Genomic DNA, 6,663 nt, shown 5'->3' on the forward strand with positions numbered 1-6,663 from the left:
GATTAAATGCTTGGCCTCTGTGTTGTAGCTGTAAGAACGAGCATCATTTACTGAGCTGCAGTAACTCTGTGTTCTCGCTGTGCTCTCAGTACTTTTAATTCTTTACTGTTTTCTTTCATCTACTTTTCTATGAGTATTTAAAAATAGTTGAATGAAACCAGAAAGAAGACTAAATACAAGTTCAGGGAAATATTAATTTTAAATATATGTATATGTATTTGTTAAATTCACTGTACTTAAAAATTATATTACATGAACTTAAATTTTTATTAGGTAATCGGTTACAACAAAAGTTTTGAGTTTAGTCAACTTATCGGGTTTTACAGTGTATATAAAAAACTGTAGGAGGAGTAGCGTTGAGAAATATAAAAGTAGAATAATAATAATAATAATAATAATAATAATAATAATAATAATAATAAAAAGAAGAAGAAGAACAGTAAGTTGGCTTTTCCAGCTGAACGCTCTGTATTTTTGACTTTCCTGTTCTTAGGTTGAGTGGAACCCCCTTTCTACTCCTACTGATTTATTCACTTTAAGACATCGAGTTTCCACTAAAACTATTAGAGTAAATACTGCCAGCCATAAAAATTATAACAATAAACCAAAAGAAAATCAAACAATACAGTTGTCCAGAACACATTTCGTCTGCTTCTTTTCTTCTTTCTTCTGTTCTTCAGAGCATGGGAGTAGACTGTCCCAGCTCTATTGCACGTAAGAGGGTTTATTCTGCCTCTGTTTATCAGTGTAGGTGAATTGTTTTGTGAGGTGAGACTATGTGAATGTGTTAGTGAGATGTGTAATGTCTCTGTGTGTGCTGGGTTTTGACGCAACAAATTACTGCTGTGTGTAGTGAGTTCTCTCACTCACTCGCTGTGAGTGAGACCCCTGTGCTGCGGGGAAAGGGTCCCCTTCTTGCTGGTGTTGCTGCTGCTTTGAGGCCCCTGCTGCGAGGGACGTCACCCCTCCCTCCTGCTGCCGGCCTTAAGCTGGGTCAGACGCCTTTGCTGCTCTTGCGTCTCTCTCTGCCTCTGACTGTGATCTCTCAGGTGGTGCTGCTGATGTGGTGAACTGGCTCCACTGGTACCAGGTGGACCCTCTGCCCTTCATCCGGACTGTGTGCATTGTTTTCTCTGTCATCCGGAATGGCCAAATCCAGCGAGGCTCATTCCCTTTTCTCTTGTAGTGGCGAAATAAGACCCCCTTTGCTACTGGAATGGTCCAAGCCGTCACCTCCTCAGCTTTTTCTCCCACCTGTTGTGTAAAATCTGAAACGAGACTTATTTATATTCATTGAACACATGTTGTTGGGTGTTTCAGGGTTTCTATTCCATTTGAAAGTCTTTTATGTGGTCCTTCATGTCTCCTTCCTGCAAATTAAGTTGGTTAATGGACATTTATCATAATAGACTGGAGCTCCAATTTAACTTTCTAAGGGAAGTAGCTCTAAATTTTGTCTGTGCACAGATTTTAGCCCAATTGTTGTTTTCTTACCTCCTTCAAGTGTCCTGATTCTCAGTTCACTGTCACAGGTGCTTTCAGATTCCTAACATTTTGCTGTTTCTTTCCATTTAATTGCTACCTCTAATTATCCAAATTATCAATTATTATCCTCCTTTGGCTCACACGCCTTCCCCTGCACACAGTCCCTTTCTTCTAACTACTCCCCATGACTCCAACTAATCACATAGACAGTTATATTTTACATTTTCCTGCTTCTGTCCGCATGTCCTGTATCTCGTTCCCACTTTTTCCTCAGTGTGCTATTTACTTGTCTTATGTTATTTTGTCAGAGATTTTATGAAAACCTGATTTCCAGATCTAGTTTGTTTTATTTAGTGTTTTAAGTTTTTTTTTTTCCTGTGATAAATAACTACTCTTCATACTCATTTACTCTACTGACACTTACTTAAACAATTTATTAAACCCACACATTTCCTAAATTTGTAACTATCTTTATTTCTTATTTTAAAATCAGGATTGAGCATGTCATGTACTGTTTATATTTTGTATTTAAAATTAGGATTGGGTGTGTCTTAAAAGTTTAGTTAAAGTTAGGTTTTTTTTTTTTTTTTTTTTTTTTTTTACCTTTACTGAAAGCAATTGCCCATCTGCATAGTGGTGGTTTCATCAGCCAAAAAGTTTAAAAACTGATAACCTAAAAATTTCCAAAGCTGAAAAAAGCAAAAAGTTTTTGAATTGCCCAAAAAATAATGGTTAAACTAATGGTGGTAAAGGTAACAATGGATCTATTTATATTTCCCCCTTTTTCTGAAACAGAACTTCGTTCTGTTGCAGAAATTTACCACAAATTTGCTCCAATTGTCCTTTGGGCCAGGCCACCATGCCCAGACTTTCACGGAGACACACCCCTTTGCCTGCGCCTCCCTTTTCTCCCCCTGCATTGTCAACTCCTCTTCCCTTCTTGGAACACTTCAGAGATATTTCTCCATGGTCTGTTGAATTGCATGTGGTGGTCAGATCGAGACTGTGCCTGCCTTAGGTTGTCCCTTTGTCATATGTTGGGATCTTACCCGTCTTTGGCTAACCAGCCTATCCCACTGAACCACACACAGCGTAGCAGCACAGTTTTATCAACATTTAGTGCTGTAGTGTTCCTGCAGGGCACAGTTAGGGAGCGCAAACCCAGGTACGTCGTACTGTCATAAATGCACTAGCTGGTGTTGCCCGTGAAAGCCTGTGCAAGGCCCCACGTACCCATAGTTTATTAATTATGTACATATTTTATTTATTACCATCACTATTACCTTTACTCCCATACCTCTTTTAAAGAATTTAGAAATGATTGGCTTTGATAAAACTGCTCTGGAGTGGACCCAAAACTAAAACAATGCATGTCATTGAATAATTATAAATCAGATTTAGCATCTGTATCTTAAATGTGTACCACAAGGTTAAATCTTTAGTCCGGTTTTGTTTAATATATTCCTAAATTATATTGCTGGCTCTGCTTCTACCTCAGACTGCAAAATTCACTATTATGCAGATTACACAATTGTATATTGCTCAGCTGATTCTGTTTGTGCTGCAGCAAGAAAACTATAGAGCTCATTAAATGTTTTACATGTGACATTGTATAAGCCCAATCTAGTTTTAAATGCCATGAAAACTCATGCTCATGATCTTATATTATAATATTGATTTAGAACTTTATTTTATTACCCTAGCAGTATCCCCCATTCAGAGTCTAAAAAAAAGAATATAAATAATTTGGCATATCGCTGAATGATAAACTCAGTTTACACTTAAATACAATATGCAATACAATAGGAAATGCGGACAGTAGCTGGATTTTTTATTTTTTTATAGGCACAAGTGCTTTGTATTCTGAACTTCCATATTTTTTAGCTAGAATACTAGCCTTCTCTAGTTGCTTCTGGGCCCTATCCTGTTCTGCTTTTGCCCTTCTCCACTGATCCCATATTAAGGTGGCCAATTTAACCCCTCATGTGTCTGGTTTGTACCCTTGCTCCTCCAGAATTAAGCTAATTCTTGTCCTCAATTCTGCCTCCCCCTTTTTAGTTGCTTTGTCTTGCTTACCACCCCATAATCTTTTTATTAAATTTTCTATCTGCTTGTTCATGGATCCCCACGTATAAGATTCTCCCTCCTGTATACCTCTATCCCCCATCTTTACTGTGTATTGCCCTCTCTTTTCCTCCTGAACTGATCCTTTTTCTATTTTTATAATGTGTTTTCCTAGAATGTTAATGTACAAAAGGAAACCTTTCCCAATTCTGTGAATTGGCCCAACTTTAACCACCTACTCTGCCTTGGACTCCTCCCCTGCAGTGGGACTCGTCCGTACTTCTTATTTTCTCTCACACACCACTCTGTACCTTCATCCACTCATACCTCTCACCGGAGCCCGACGGAGCTCCACACATGCTTACACACACTCTCACTGCAATATACACACTCTCACACACACTCTGTCACATGCACACGCTCACACACACTCACTGCAATATACACACACTCACACAATCCGTCACTTACACACGCTCACACCCTCTTACTGCAATATTCACCTACTCTCACACACTCTGTCACATACACACTTTCTCATCCACTGTCACACACTCTCTCTGCCCCACACACAAACACACACACTGCCCCACCCAATCACTCTCTCACTCACTGCCACACCCAATCACTCTCTCACTCACTGCCACACACAATCACTCTCTCACTCACTGCCACACACAATCACTTAGCTTAATTTTACAAATTTTACAGGCACTATAATTTACAATTTTAATTTCACCCCGCAGACACAGACAACATTAAGCAAAGCACATTGCTAGAGGACTCAAACCCCTTTTCTTTTAATGCTCAAATGTACAGCAATACTCTGTGTATGACAAGATCATCCTAAACGCACTAGGACAACTCTTGTGTGTTTCCTTTTACACAACGCTAGGTACTCCTGGTCCCTGACCAGCCGGCCGAGCCGTGCTTACTTCTATCCTCAAATAGCCATCCCTGACGGAAGCAAATACCTGTAACTGCCTCCCCAATCACACTCAAGCCCTCTCGGCTTGCACACCCATTCACACAGTTAAAACTAGTATGCAGCAACTTCACAACTACGCACCAGTGTGCACGCAGCCGATTGCGCTATACAATATTTTAAACCACATTCACACAGTTAAAACTAGTATGCAGCAACTTCACAACTACGCACCAGTGTGCACGCAGCCGATTGCGCTATACAATATTTTAAACCACATTCACACAGTTAAAACTAGTATGCAGCAACTTCACAACTACGCACCAGTGTGCACGCAGCCGATTGCGCTATACAATATTTTAAACCACATTCACACAGTTAAAACTAGTATGCAGCAACTTCACAACTACGCGACATGGTTACCTACACATATGAGTTCACACACACATAAGCTCCAGTGGACACGCAGCCGATTGCGCTATACAATATTTTAACCTAAACATACAGACAGATTACTTGTCTCTGACAAAACGCCATACACAGAATCGCTCTATAACCCAGTCATAGAACTTCGGTATTTCTAGGACCACCAACCCCGAGGAACCGCCAAAACCTAGCTTTACTGGCCCGCGTCCGAATCCAGGTGGGGTTGCCACGTCCGTGGTTTCGTGGGAGTACTGCCCACTTTTCCCTAAGGACCCCCGTTCACACTTTTTAAACTACTCTTTTAATTAAACTAGACACTCATACTCTAAAAGTACTTCACCCCTTATATGGTCCCATTCATCCCTCAAGCGAGCAAGCCACAAACAAAACGATAGACCTACATACAATGCCCCAAATTTCACCCCAATTTAGATATTTACAATGTGCCCAGATCCAGTCTCTCTATTGTTTTAGATGGAGGCAATCAAATGAGACCACTGTGTCCAAAATTTAGCTTAGACCAATCTGCAGATTTCGATTAAACAGGCTCTGCTTACCTGATTTTATTGCTGCAGCTGGACTAGTGGTTCACAGGATCGTCTCTGAGGTCCGAATTCACTCTAACTCCAAACCTCCATCCCAGCGGTGCCTCCAAATTGTTGGGAAAAACAGCACTACCCTCAACTGCTCCAGTGCGTTCCCCTTGATTCTTTTGATGGAAGCCCGAAGTAGAGTTGATAGAGAGACAGGATACTTAGATCTTCAGCGAATTAGCAATTTATTACAACAGAGCTCTGGGAACCCCTTCCACTCACACAGAGTTTCAGTAGAAGAAGTTCCGTGATCCTTACATTTGCAAGACCTTATATCCCCAAAACCCCACCCATACATCCTGTGCAAAGGTCAGTTAAGCGGTTCCTCAGCAACTGTTTCTAACTGATTGAGTTAAAACACTATCTATGATTACTACTGTTCTCTACCTGTACTCTGGCCTCATCTCTGCTGCTTAGGTGCTGACTTTTGCATTACAAACTACAGACTGGACATTCAGTTTTGAGGTGTCAGCCTAACTGTCCTTTGCACACTCACCCACATACACAGTTCAGGTCCAATATCTAAAAACAACTCACTACTTGGGTTCACACAAACAAGATTATTCACATAACACGTCATTCTCTTACTCATAGTAAGGTTTTTGGATTAAATGTCATTTTGTCTGATCAGCTGAAAAATACCTTTAATATTAATATTTACTGTTTCTTAACAATATTTAAGTGTATATATTTATATAAATATAAACTTACGCGCACACACACTATACTAAGCTGTGAGCAATAGGTAACACCAGTACACTTTCAAATCATAACAATCCCTATACACACGGCATTATTTTGAGTATACAGCTGTACACGGCTGTTTGTAATTAATTACAAGGTTATTGAATAAGAATTATTAAATTAAGCAATGGGAGCGCTTAAATTGCATTATATATATTATAATTAAACCCAGAATGGACTGCAGGAAGCCGCCAGTTTGTTCTACAAGCAGTATTTTGCGTTTGGGCTCTCCGTGCGAAACGGCCAATAGGAAGGGCGCAGATCCAAGACGCCCAATCAGCGAGTAGCGGCTCTAAAGCATAAAAGGGCCGTGAGGAGGCGAGGCGCGTTATTCTCTTTACAGAGCTCAGCGCGATGGCAAGAACGAAGCAGACCTAAGCAGTCTCTGTTTAAAGATCAAGCTCCCAGACTTCTAGTCTCTTCACT

At 40.3% G+C, this 6,663-nt stretch overlaps 1 long non-coding RNA gene across 1 annotated transcript; it reads right to left on the bottom strand.

The window, feature by feature from the left end:
* Positions 1 to 243: 243 nt before the first annotated feature.
* LOC125780632 (uncharacterized) lies at positions 244 to 6,165 on the bottom strand. Its single transcript, XR_007423883.1, has 2 exons — positions 4,770 to 6,165; positions 244 to 4,678 (listed from the first exon to the last, which is right to left on the bottom strand). It is a non-coding gene; the product is annotated as an uncharacterized LOC125780632 (long non-coding RNA).
* Positions 6,166 to 6,663: the final 498 nt, after the last annotated feature.

This window comes from Astyanax mexicanus, chromosome 13 (assembly GCF_023375975.1).
Source record: "Astyanax mexicanus isolate ESR-SI-001 chromosome 13, AstMex3_surface, whole genome shotgun sequence".
Lineage (NCBI taxonomy): Eukaryota > Metazoa > Chordata > Actinopteri > Characiformes > Acestrorhamphidae > Astyanax > Astyanax mexicanus.